Raw genomic sequence first — 14,338 nt, 5'->3', positions numbered from 1 at the left:
CTGTTCCCAATTACTACACATAGTATATTCCCTCAACAATGTTTGGGAGCATATTGTTTTTATTTTGTTTCTTATTATCATGTTCCCATGATAGAATTGGGAAAATATTGGTTTTACTCTGTTGATAAGTATCATTGTCCGCAATCAAAGTTTGGAAACATGACGTTATTACTGTTTCTTCCGATTTTCATTCCGTCACTTACTTATCATTGGGTCAAATGATGTCTAAAGTGTCACTTATCGATTGTTGCCTTTAGGCCATTCTTGACACACATATTTTGACTACGGATTATTCCGACAGAAGATGGTTAATCCTCCCAGGCACCTGTTCCTACCTCTGGTATATCCAGGGGTCCGTGTTTGCCCAACTTTCTATTTTGTTTTCCTTTTGGGAGTTCCGACATTGGTCATTGTTCGTTATCTTCACTTTTCACGTAAGGTAATGACGTCATTTCGTTTAGAGGGCCAGTTTGCCCAGTCGTATTCTCGGAAAATATTCAAGATATCAACTTGAAATTTTCATCAATTGTAAAGTTGAGGTGTCAGATATGCTTAATCGATCTTTAAAGTTAATCTAATCTACATTATTTTTGTATTCAAATATATTTGGTTGATAAGCAAGAACACAATATGAAATGTTGTCAAAAAGTACTACCCGTTTTTCCTTCCAAACGTTCAATGTATATGAATGTTCAAGTACTTACTTTCAATAACTAAATTATCAATATATGTGTATCATATTCAACATATGACGCAACGCTTTTTCGCAAGGTCATTTTCCCCCTCGATATGATTTTTTTAATTTTCCTTATGAATTCAATATTTTTTATATTTTTGAAAAGCATATATTCCCTTCTTTCAGAAGATATAAAAATTATTTTTAATGCCTGGCAAAGTTATAAGAAAATAGCAATTTTTTCCACATGTGCGTTTTCTTACGATTTTATTTCTCAATGCTTAAACATATCGGCGTTTTACCTATATTTATATATGGAAATAGGGAAAAGTAAATACAGCCTGTAAAAGTAGAGGACATTTCCATTTTGATGGGCCCTTATTCGTGTTATAATTCTCGGTAGTTTTTATATTACGATAAAATGAAATTGGGACATGCTGCGCGGTTTTCTTTAAAATTAGCGACAAAACGTCGTCGCTAAAAGCGATCGACGCGCGTCGATAAAGTGGCACAATAAAGTGGTGAAAACTATTGTCATCTTTTCGTAAATTCAGTACCTTTTGATACACTAAAGCAATATACACATATGTATGAAATAATCAGCCAGGTATTTTCTGCTTTTTTTTTAAAGCATAAAACGAATATTGGTATATAACAGTTACACAACCTACATGTAACTTCATAAAACACCTATTGACGATGTTACATCGGCAGAGTAAATTTTTTAAAAAAAATGAAATACTTCAATTTCAGATATTAACGTTATATTTGTTCGGAGTAGTAATAATTTTCCCCCTGCCAAACAAATAAAACTAAAAAGAAGTTCGCATATAGCCTATAGGCCTATAGTTTTATTTTTCCGTGATCGGGATCGCGGGTCCCGCGGGGATTTCTGAAAGTGTGCACTGGCAACACACGTGTTTCCGTTTCAACGAAAACAACAACAACATAGTTTCACTGTCACAGGGAAGGCTTGATTTTACATCTTTAAAACGACCTGGTGTCAGAAGAAGATGCTCTGGAATTCCTGTTGCAACATGACCCAAATGAACATGCATTCAGTATAAACATGTACATGTAAGTTGATGTAGCCACATAGGCCGACTAGAAAAAAAATTCCAGATTTGTTATGAAAAGTTCACGATTAATCAACGCGATTTGATGCCATAATTTGTCGTTTCATGAAAGAAAATATTTATATTTTATGATATCTAAACCAAGTGAATAACACCCAATTGTTTATTAAGAGCTGACATCATTTAATCTGTCCTGGTCCGGCATCAATCCGTCTGATTAACACCCCCCCTTTTCCAGAATTCTCTCCTTACCTGACGCGCGAGTGTAAGATGTGGGTGGATTTAGTGTACAATGAGAAGGGGGATGGTGTGGTTTTAATCAGACTGGGCATTCATGGCCGCTGGTTAGAGGGCTATTTTCCAGGATTTTTCCATGTTTATTAAAAATTATCTTTCTATGAAAAGAAAACACAATCTGTTAGGAAAACACATATTACGTCATTGTAATGATAGAATTTATTATCATAATTTGAATTGTTTTCTTCATATTGTAACAGAAATATAAACGAAATGTGTGTTTGGGCCGAAATGGGGTGTGTGTGTGTGGGGGGGGGGGGGGTACGTAACATCAAAGTCTGATTATGACAGGCTAATGAAAAATCATATAGATTTCTCTTTTATCCAAATGCATGTATTTTATATACACTGAGTAGCTTATGACCATAAATTACATGTGATCCATACATGCTGGTACTGGTATGCTATGAGCTTGCCTAGATTTTCTCTAATTTCGACTAAATCCACACGCCATCGGAGTACCATGCAAGGGGATTTAGACACTGTGTACCATGAAGAACCAGTTCAATTCTAATTTTATATCTGGGGTCACACACTTTCCCTCAGAGTTGCAGTATTTTCGCTGGATCCTGTAGGTTTTAACCTGAATTTCTTCAGTATGCCCCCATGTATATGCTAGGCATAATGCTGACACCTACATCATGCATATCTTTTTTTTTCATTACGCACTCTGCTACACTTGCAATGTATAATAAATTATTCCATTCATTTCTAACACATGTACGTACGCAATTCCCTACCAAATGTCACTTCAAATACAGGATATCTCTATCTTTAAATAAATTTGAGCTGTATTTAAGTGCGAAACTGTCCCTTGCTACCACGAAACTTATATTTTGCTTTAAAAAATAAACCAACAATTCTTAATTGTAATTTCTTTTCATCTTTAAAAAGGGTATTGTCATCCCAATATTTAGTTGGAAGTTCCCAGGTATAGTCCGCTAGTGACAGTCTGCTGGCAAATCCAGGCATGTGATGGAAGGATGCTGATGTGAAGGACACAGGGACACCTGATACAAGAACTGTGGCATTTCATTCAGAGTGACAACCTGACATTCAGTTGGTATGACTCTTTGAGGTTGAATACAGGGTTAAATCTGTATACATTTGGTTAACAATAAATAATAATAAATAAATCCAGATAATACATTCACAAATGGAATCACGGCATCATGGTACACTGAAATGCGTGTTTTACTGGGGTTTTTTTTTTTACTGCATTACTAGGTATCACATACATACAAAAAGAGACAAAAAATGGAAAATTATTATTCTGTTTCTAATTATAAGGTATGGCAAGTTTTCTAAATGCTGACAAAAAAGGTATGGTTGCCAATAATCATTTTATTTGCAATTTCCTTTCAGATATTGGACCCGATTATTCAGAAAACTGCAGATTTTAGGAAGCTGTTTTTGACAGAAGATTTGGCTTTTTCCATCTGTATTGCCACCAACCATTATGCTGAGATGGTCATATCTAGGGGGAAAGATTGTCATTATACTTCCCAAGGAAGTTCGCATCCTCTCACTGAAGAGGAATTGTACAGGTATTACTAATTTTAAAGTACCGATATTGTGACGGTGATTTTCAGTTTAAAACGAATAAATTGCATAATAAAAAGATTATCTTTACCAAAATTAATCTTGCTGTGCGTCTAACACATTTATTACATGTAGATGTGTGCTACAATTACCTCTGATAAAATTTCATAAGTAATTAATGCATACTAGTGATTTTCAGAGGGCCTTGGCATTCTCTACCCAGAGTTCCGTGCTACCTCTGTCAACGGCTTTTTACAGAAATCTTGTAAAAGTTTCTTTGATCCAACATTTATGTTTTGGACTAAATATTTAGTCATATTATGATATGTTTTTGGTGCAATCAAATTGATGCTTACTGTAAATTGTTTAAAATCGCCGTTTTCTGATCATAAATTTGGAACTACTTCATAATATGCGTATGAATGTAGGATATACACGTGGTGGAGATTTAAATGTAAACATGAAATCAAAAGTAAGAAAGGCTGTAAAAATACGATAAAACTTGTGAAATAAAAGACAAACAGCTAAATGGTAAATATGCACTTATTAAAATGTCAGTTGGCTATGAAAAAAGCCTGATGTATCACCTGTTGCCTGAACTTTTAAAGGGAAAGGAAACCGAAAATAATTGTTTATATCATGTGATTATATTGTCACGTGATTCCAAGCGTTGACAGAAGTGTATGTGAAGCTTGCGTAACGCGCCCTCTGGTGAGAGAATGAGGGCCTTGGCTATAGAAAACATTTACAAAGCCAATTGAGCATTCAAAAGCTCTGACAATACATTAGTATTTATGGCAAAGTATTAAGAAATTCTTTTTTTCCCAGATTTTCGTGCATTATCTTATACATGTTTGCTGTGAAGTTCCAGTCGATAGACAGATATTGGTCAATGCATTCCCCTTTCGGAACAACCCAGTACAGTGTATCAGGAATGATGTCTAGAAATAAGTTTTAAGAGGTTGAATATAAGAACATTTTTGTTAATTATGATGCAAGTACATTTAAATCTAGTGATTGAAAGTAAGTACTTGAACATTCGTATGCGTTGAACTTACAGAGGAAAAACGGGTAGCACTTTTTGATAACATTTGATAAGGTGCTGTAACTGCTGTTGCTCAACAACCAAATATATTTGAATGCAAAAAATTTAATTATTTCAGATTAACAATAAAGATCTTTGTTTTAATGTTGCAATATTTATTCTATTTAGTGGAACATAATGACAAAACGTCATATTATTAGAAAATGATGGATATGTACAATGTATGTAAAACTTATACGGTACCAATTTTGATGCACCAGATGCGCATTTCGACAAATAATGTCTCTTCAGTGATGCTCAACCGAAATGTTTGAAATCCGAAATAACTATGAAGTTTTAGATCTAAATATAGCCAAAAACAGCGTGCCAAACAAGTGGAGCCAAATTCGTCCAAGGATAAGAGCTATGCATGAGGGAGGTAATCCTTAATTTTGAAATGAATTTCTAAATTTTATAACAGCAATTAAATATACATCCGTATTTTCAAGCTAGTAACGAAGTACTTAGCTACTGGGCTGTAGAGACCCTCGGGGACTAACAGTCCACCAGCAGAGGCCTCGACCCAGGGGTCATAATGTAAAACTTATACAGTACCAATTTTGATGCAAAGTACAAAGTTTCCATTTTATGACCTTTGACCTTAATTCTCTTCATCATATTTTTTGTTAAAAACATTTTAAAATGATTAAGATTTATTTAAAGATTATATTTTTAAAATAATGTGACATTTACTAATCATCATTCAATGTAATTGTGTTTAAATTATGGTCAAAATTGTACTACGAGTGTTGTTACTTAGCAACCAAAAATATTTGTTTGTCAATAAAATTGATTAATTTGATTGTGATGCGTTTGTAGTATTTTCAAAGGCACATCAGCTCATACATTTAGAATTTCCTATTTTTGACTCTAATCTAGTGAGAGGGGTCGTAATATATACATTTCAGGGGGGGATGCAAAAAAGTGCACATGTATGACCTTTGACCCCGTAGATCTCTTTGAGGTCATGGGATACCTTGACAAACTTTATAAGAAATTATTCCCTGTCCAATTCCGAACAAAATTATATGTCATATCCCTATCCCAAATCGTGATACATGCAGATTTTATTCGATGTAAAAATATTGTCATTTAGTCTTTAAAAACCTCTAAAATGTGCCGGTAGAGAAAGGGTGAAGGAATTTTTCTAAGAATTAAGTGTAATGACTTAAAAATCGTGTGATTGAACAAAACATTTTAGTCACTGATTAAATTTATGTTTTTTCTTGTGTTGTTTTCTTGCAAGCAATGTTATAGTCATGATGTAACAAAGTATGTCATGATGTAACAAAGTATGTATAGATATTAACTAGTCCTCGATTTCTTTAGATCAGAGTCACAATGTCCTTAGTATATATTAGCAATTCTTCATTATCAATTTTTATCAATAATTTCGACAACCAAAACACAAAAAACATGCAATAAGATATATGCCTAAACACATCACAACCATTTGCTTAATATCAGCTTAAAGAAGGCTTTCAAATGATAAAGATGACCATTTTCTAGACATAATTCTTGAAACTAGGTTGTTCCGATAAGGGCATGTGTTGACCAATATCTGTCTATCGATTGGAACTTCACAGCAGACATGTATAAGATAATACCCAATAATCTGAAACAAAGTATTTCTTAATACTTCGCCCCAATTACTAATGTATTGTCAGAGCTTTTGAATACTCAATTGACTCTGTAAATGTTTTCTATAATCAAGGCTTTCTAAACATTATGTGTTTAATTACTTATGAAATTTTATCAGAGGTAATTGTAGTACACATTTGATAAACGTGGTAGATGTACAGCCAGATTAATTTTAGTAAAGATAATCTTATTGTAAAACTTATACGGTACCAATTTTGATGCACCAGATGCGCATTTCGACAAATAATGTCTCTTCAATGATGCTCAACCGAAATGTTTGAAATTCGAAATAACAATGAAGTTTTAGAGCTATTATAGTCTTATTGTAATGCATTTTATTATTCGTTTAAAACTGGAAATCACTAGCACAATACCAGTACTTTAGGACTAGCAGTATCTGTACATTTCCTCTTCACTGAGAGGCTACGAACTTCCTTTGGAAAGCATATGACAATCATTGCTCCTAGATATGACCATCTCAGCATAATGGTTAGTGGCAACACAGATGGAGAAAACCACATCTTCTGTCAAAAACAGCTTCATAAAATCTACAGTTCTCAGAAGAATATATATAATAAGTGCATTCAGATAAAAGAGATATATGATTCTTCATTAGCCTGTCATAACCAGACTTTGATTTATGTTATCCCCCTCCCCACCTACGCCCTCCCATTTGGCCCAATCACACATTTCGTTTTTATGTTTGTTACAAATGAAGAAAATATATCAAATTATGATAATGAATTTGATTACATTACAAGTTAAGTGCTACCCGGGTTGATATAAACTATTTGGTAATGTTACTACAATATGAAATATAAACTTATTTCGGAAATCCTACAAAACTCTTCATATTGAGGAGATGAGTGAAAAAGGTCTGTTTTAGAGGAAATGTTAAAAATTTCGCGTTCTAGTATGTCCATAAACATCACAAGAATTAAAGTCTTTCTGTGCCAGCAATTTTTAAGTGAACACAACGGGCAACTCAAATATATCTTTCTAATATATTTGACATGATTAGATAAAATGAGTCTGGAAAGCTGTGTACAATTTATTTGGATGCGGCAAAATTATACCTTCAACACATCTACAGCTCAATGAATCACCAAACAACCAAACATTTAATAAGACTTTTGAACCTGAAATGCCTCAAGATGTGAAACAGAATCGGAAAAAAAACGGCAGACAACTGATGAAAACGAGGACGAATAACATTTTGTAAAAACGAGAAAAGTGTTTGAATAAAGAAGAGGAGGGGGACTTTAGAGTTCTTTCGAAAATGTATAAGTAGTTTTTCGTCATCTTCTTGGCACGGGTTATTTTTCCTGCAAATCTCTAAATCATACAATATTCCGATACTAGTCATAACTAAAGACCAAAGTGAAGATAATGGCATAAATACAGCGATCCTCAACTTGTAAGAACCAGAACACAATACTTGATAGCTAACAGAATTCTTCTTTAAACAATTAAGCTTTCATCAGGTCTAGTAACAAATGAATCGGGCACTATATTGCGTAAAATACCTGTATATTGATGATAAGAATTGCGTTATGTTACAAGAAATTTGTTAGTCATCGTAGTTTAATTATTGATGGAAATAAGGAAATAAAAGTGAAATTGCTACATTCTTTAGTTAGAAATATGACGGATACACAAACTAAATTATATTACAGACGTTCAGGGTTTGAATAAAAGCAATGATGAATACCAAACAGGTATTAGGAAAAGAGCAAAGTTACAAAATGCGAAATTCGTAAAAAAAAAATAAACTTCTTTGAAATCAATTAAATGAAATCAGACTATACAGATTTTAGGCGTCAAATGTTATTAGAAAGGGCTAGTTTTGTTGATCAGGACACTTTCGGCTGAATAATGTGCGTTTTGCGAATTTTACTTTTTTGTGAATTACACTTAGTGAATAAACATCGGGCTCGGAATCATCGAAGACCCCTACTCCGGACTGAAATTTGTGAACAGCGTTCTAGAATGCAGTTCACTGTAGAATTGCGAATAGTGAACTGCAAACTGCGTACTAAAATATAATTTCCTCAAATTGCGTGTTAGAAACATAATAAAATAATTTCAGTTTCAATTTATTTCCGTAAGTTTATTGTATGCTGTATGGGTGTATCTACTTTATTTGATTCTCATTTTTTTTAATTGCATGTTGTATTAAATGTGTATGAAAGGTAAAAATAACGAACAGTGATCAGTCTCATAACTCCTATAAGCAATAAAAAATAGAGAATTGGGCAAACACAGACCCAGGAAACAACAGAGTTGGGATCAGGTATGTAGGAGGAATAAGCATCCCCTACAATGTAAGTCAATTAATTGTGCTGAAGCACACGTGCATGCATGTGTACACACATACATTATTTTGGACTTTTCAATTTTGGATTCACTCTTATTCCTTCATCAAAATATTTTGAAATTTATTCTGAATCTATATATCAAGACTTGTAACATATCAGCATGATCAACTATCTCTTCCGCACCCACTGGATTTTGATTGGAGAATACCTGTACGTTACATGTGGTCTAAAAGTTGTGACATGTGTATATATTGAACTGCTTCACTTAGTGGCGTAGGAAAAATCATTGATATTTTGTATGCATTTGATATTAATTCTAATTCGATATAAAATACTTTTGAAAAAATTTCTATGGATTTCTTGTTTTTCAATACAATTTTATAAACTATCAATTTACTGAGACACTTCACGAATCAGGAAGGATTGAAGATTGATCACTGTTCGTTATTGTCACCTTTCATATGCACCGTTGATTGATTTCGATTGGATAATGGTTGAACTTCTATAGCTCTTCAATTAATGAAGGAAATACTACTATGGTGAAATTTTACTGCATTTAATAAAGGCGTCTACTAAACGATCCAATGGATCTTACTAATACAAATGACACCACTCTTTTAAATGAGAGTGTCTTAGTGGAACATCTGTAACGGTCCCCTTTACAATGAAACCAGTTTCTGTTAATTTTACAAAAGTAGTCCCCAACCAAAATTCTACTCACCATATTTCTTCAGATGTTCCGAAACTAACACAACTGTAAAACAGTACTGTTTCGACAACAGTACTATTTTACAGTTGTGTTACGAATTGATTATAATTGCTAACCGCTGTTCAATCTATACGAGTTTATTATGTGTCATTTCAGTATCCCGGAGTTCCGCAAATTATAATATCACTGAATAAACACTCACAATAAGAATGTTCAGAGAAAAATCAGAATGTGTGAACTAGTGAGAGATAGATTGTCTGGTATATCATAGTGTCTTCTGATATGTTCACGGAACAGAGAGGAAATAAAAAGTTGAATATTGTTTCTATTTTTTTTTTTCAGAGGCACCTAATGCCAGTAATGACGAGTATAGTACTACAAATGCATATATTGCCGTCTTGTCAATCTCAGTGGTCATCAACTCCGTGCTTATTGTTGTCATTGTTATATTACTGAGGTAAGCAAAGAAGTTAGGGTTTTGTATGTCCTGCGTTAGTGCATAAATCTTCTGATATACATCGTATCTTCTCTTTATTCTTGTTGTTGTAATTGTTATATTATTGAGGTAAGCAAAATAAGTTAAAATTTTGTATATCCTGGGTTGGTGCATAAATCTTCTGATATACATCATGCCTTCTCTTCATTAGGGTAATCTATAACAGAAAACAAGAGCAGCGTTCTTCTGACTACAGCGCCAGTGCAGAAATATCGCCACCTTCCCAAATCCATAATAGCGATGTACACCAGTATCAGGAACTCAACATGCCCAATGATAGTTCATACCAGAATCTGTCATTAAGCGATCGTTCGTAGAATGCATTTTACACTAAACGCACTGCTACTGTATTGCTTGTGAAATCACTTTTTGAAATATTCATTTCCATCAATGCATTTGCAGGATATCCAGAGCATGGTGGTTCACATGCTAAAACTAATGTTTTAGGTGTTACTAATATTGTTGATCAACAATACCGGCGCCACTTTATCAAATGACACTAATTCACGTTGTTTGTATTTACTAGTGTTTTGTCAATAACGATCCTTTGTTAGTTCAATACTTTTATATTCTCGTGTAGGAACTCATGCTTACGCGACATAATGACTTGTTTTGATTGAAAAGTATTTTGGAACATAATCTAGATTTTTGTGTTTTGCAAAGCCTGAATATGCAAAATAAATGCCCAGGTTGTAACACCATGTCTCTCTTCTTGATGCAGTTCACTGAATCAGAAAGGTGACCGCTATATTCACATACATATTCGGCAGTCAGCGGCGTTCATTCTATTGACTGCATTCGTTCTCAACGTATCAAAAAATAAACTCCAACACAACCAGTTTTCTTTTACACATGTTCTTTACAATATTAGAAGCAATGTTAATTCCTAGGTACCATTCGTCTTCGTTTGACCCTTGACTAGGTATCACAAAACGGCCATATGTATTTTCTATTTTATCTTTTAAACGGATACTAGTATTTCTTACTTGAGACGCTTTAAAAACTCTAATGGATTCCACAACCAATTCTTCATAAAATACATCACTATAGCAGTTTAATTTTACAGAGCACGATGCAAATGCATTCCTTCCAAATACTAAATCCTAAATATCATTAAGTACAATATCTGTATCCTTACCGAAGTTAACTTCTTTAAATATTTAAATATCACCGCCTGAATCCATTCGCCTTCTTTCATGAAATGAATTAAGAATTTTATAGACAATATCACTCTTGAAATGACGAATGGTTCCATGCAACATACCATATCTATCTGACTGTCCAGAGTGATTTTATGTTTTAAGTATATTTTCACTTTAGCTATTGAATATTTGAATGGTTTTAATGAACAATGGGTACAAGTAAAGGATATTTTTAAGCAAGATAAATAAATCCATAGTGTTCCACAATTTAGAGAACACATTCCCATCAGTCCCTTTGACTCTTGGATCGAATGCTTTCTCTGAACTATTCTACACCATCACATATTTTAACCATGACATAAACACCCTTGTCGTATTAGAGTATTATACATCATTGGAAAACAATTGTGGAATTTAGCATATTCTAAAACCAAATCAAGAAGAATATAAGTGACAGGAAATTGTTTGTGATGAATGTGGACTTTGTTTATCTAACAATTTGCAAACAAACGAACACATGTAAAATATTTAAAGTACTGGCATGAAAAGATGGAGATAACTAACAGTGATCAATGAAAGGTAAAGATAACGAACAGCGATCAGTCTCATAAGTCCTACAAGTAATACAAAATAGAGAGTTCGGCAAACACGGACCCCTGGATACACCAGAAGTGCGATCAAGTGCCTAGGAGGAGTAAGCATCCCCATCTAAATCTTAGAGTAATATATTGATATAGTCGACGATATTGGACTAAAATCATGAAATGTGAAATCAATTTGAAAACCACCGGTACTATATGAAAAGTGAAGACAACGAACAGTTATCAGTCTCATACAATACAATAAACGAAATACAATTCAACATAATAATGATTGCGTTATCTCTCTCTTACTCTAGATTACACGGCACATCTTACTGTTTCAGTGTTTATTATCAATGCTTTCAGTTTTCTTAAACCAAAAAAAAAAATAATAAAAACTAATACTAATGAAAGGGAAATATAATGAACAGTGACCAATCTCATCACTTCTATAAGCAATACAAAATAGAGAGTTAGGCAAACACAGACTCCTGGATATACCAGAAGTGCGATCAGGTGCCTAGGAGGAGTAAGCATCCCCAGTCTACAAATCACACCTGTCGTGAGCCCCATATCCTGATTAGGTAAACGGAATTATCCGTAGTCAAAATCAGTGTGTCAAGAACGGCCTAACTATCGGTATGAAATACGTCAGACAGCATTTGACCCAAAAATAGGTTGTATTGACACACTATATCGTTATAACGACCATAGGAGTTGAGAAATGCTGACTTTAAACGAAACTGTTGAAACCCCTACACCATCAACGTGTTTGTCAGTAGCCTGCCTTGATTAAAAAACTGACCATACGCAGAACAAGCTCTTGCGTATCGAATCAGTTGAACGATATAAACATCATATGCAGAGTCGTCTACTTCTGCTTTATACTTTGATACTGTATTGAAAGTAGATGTTGAAGGCAAACTAACAACTCAACTTTGTGATAAATGAGATGATTTCAGCTTTTACATCGTCAACTTCCCATATTTATGTAGCAATATTCCATTCAACTGTATATGGTCTGTATATCTTCTTTTATTGTCTTCATCCTCCACAGCGCAAAACGCATATTCTAGTCGCCCATGGCAGGACAACCTGCAAGTCCAGGGGTGGTCACCGGCACCAAAGGTACTACTGGAAAGGAGAAAAGTATGGGCTGAATTGTAAAACTAACCTGAAACCCCTGTATTACTAGTCAGGTGCTTTAACCACTGAGCTATCCAGGCTAATATCCACTTTCCATATAACCCTAAATTTCAGCTGTAAGAATTCCCAAGAAACAGCCATAGATATATGTACATACAGTGCAAAATGTTACTAAAATTAGAACAGACATTATAAGAATAATTTCATTTAGTAAATGACACAATATTTATAATATATTGTGAAAATTTGAAACATACATTTATTTGTAATTATATAAGAAGATGTAATACCTGATAGATTAATGAGTTCTGGATTTCAGTCGGATGTAAGTGTGTAACTGCATTCAAATTCTGAATTTTACATAGAAAAAAGACACGTATACAGATGCATTATGAAAGATATGGGATTTACCAGAGATCTAAAGATCCGCCGGGTTAAATGCTTCTAATAAAGCTAATTTTTACTTGGTACTTGGAATGATTACGCTACAGATAGTTCATTAATGGTGGTTTATTTCCATCAATACATCAATCTCATATCTCCTATAAGGAATAAGAAATTAAGAGGTGGGCAAACATTGAACCCTGAACATGAAAGAAGTGTGATAGGTGCCTAGTAGGAGTATGCATCCCCTGTCGATCGGTCACATCTATTAAGCAGTGATTGTTTGAGTTGGGGCACTGCTGACCTGACCATGAAACATGTAGTTCGCACTCGCTCAGTGGCGGTTTAGTTGCATGAATACCCGGGATCTTGGTTACTTGGCGGTTCCTTAAGTATTCATGGCTCATGTAAGTGGTGTGTTCGTCGCATTCCAAAGCCGATGAATGATTCCATCCGTTATCGGTCATTGATATTCGTCATTGACAAATGATGATGATCTGCTTATGTATACATTAACATTGATATATTGATTGCTTATTAAGCTTAAGCGGTGATTGATTAATTTACCTTTGTCGGTGATTTAGTAACCTATTTCATTAGTTATGTTTGTGCACTGAGAAAATCATACTCTTTGCACAATTCGACCATATTGCGTCATCACATTGTTTCTTAGGGCTGACCTACGGTAGCTCCCATAATCACTGAGACCAGTTGCGCCATATGAAGTCGAATGAACATAACGTGTTTGTACAATACAATCAATATATCAATGTCATTGTATACATAAGCAGATCATCATCATTTGTCAGTGAAGAATATCAATGTTCATAGTATAGCATATGACCGATAACGGATGCAATCATTTTAAAATAAACGTGAATCAGGGACAGATCACTCAAAATGCTAAAAACTCGTCTCAGGGCGTATTCTAAGCCGGATCTCCACGGAATTGAATAAAAGAAATGTAAAAGTCTCTTGCAGATTTCGAACCTACTCGAACAAGAGTCGGTGTCGTTATGAAATTCTGGTTGGTAACACGTCTTGACTACCAATGCGTAAATCCATTTAAGGTATTCAATGTATAATGACCATATCTCATATCTAATAAATGCATGGTGGAATATTTGTAATCATGGTATCATTTTGAAGGGTTCATCAAATAAAAATAATCCACCATAGGAATTTTCAAAATTGTGTTTACTGTTCGATTTATTTCATCTAGAATTTAACATTGAAGTATATGGGA

At 34.0% G+C, this 14,338-nt stretch overlaps 1 protein-coding gene and 1 long non-coding RNA gene across 2 annotated transcripts in view; both read left to right on the top strand.

Moving 5' to 3' along the window:
- The window catches only part of LOC125669308 (uncharacterized), a 255,519-nt gene that overhangs the window by 173,147 nt on the left and 68,034 nt on the right, over positions 1-14,338 (top strand). The gene's annotated exons all lie outside the window — the stretch shown is intronic.
- LOC130054368 (uncharacterized) lies at positions 2,972-4,541 on the top strand. Its single transcript, XR_008802678.1, has 3 exons — positions 2,972-3,112; positions 3,415-3,596; positions 4,420-4,541. It is a non-coding gene; the product is annotated as an uncharacterized LOC130054368 (long non-coding RNA).

Source organism: Ostrea edulis, chromosome 4 (assembly GCF_947568905.1).
Source record: "Ostrea edulis chromosome 4, xbOstEdul1.1, whole genome shotgun sequence".
NCBI classification, from domain to species: domain Eukaryota; kingdom Metazoa; phylum Mollusca; class Bivalvia; order Ostreida; family Ostreidae; genus Ostrea; species Ostrea edulis.
The sequence above is the reverse complement of the archived record's forward strand: the minus strand, read 5'-3'. Positions and strand labels throughout refer to the sequence as shown.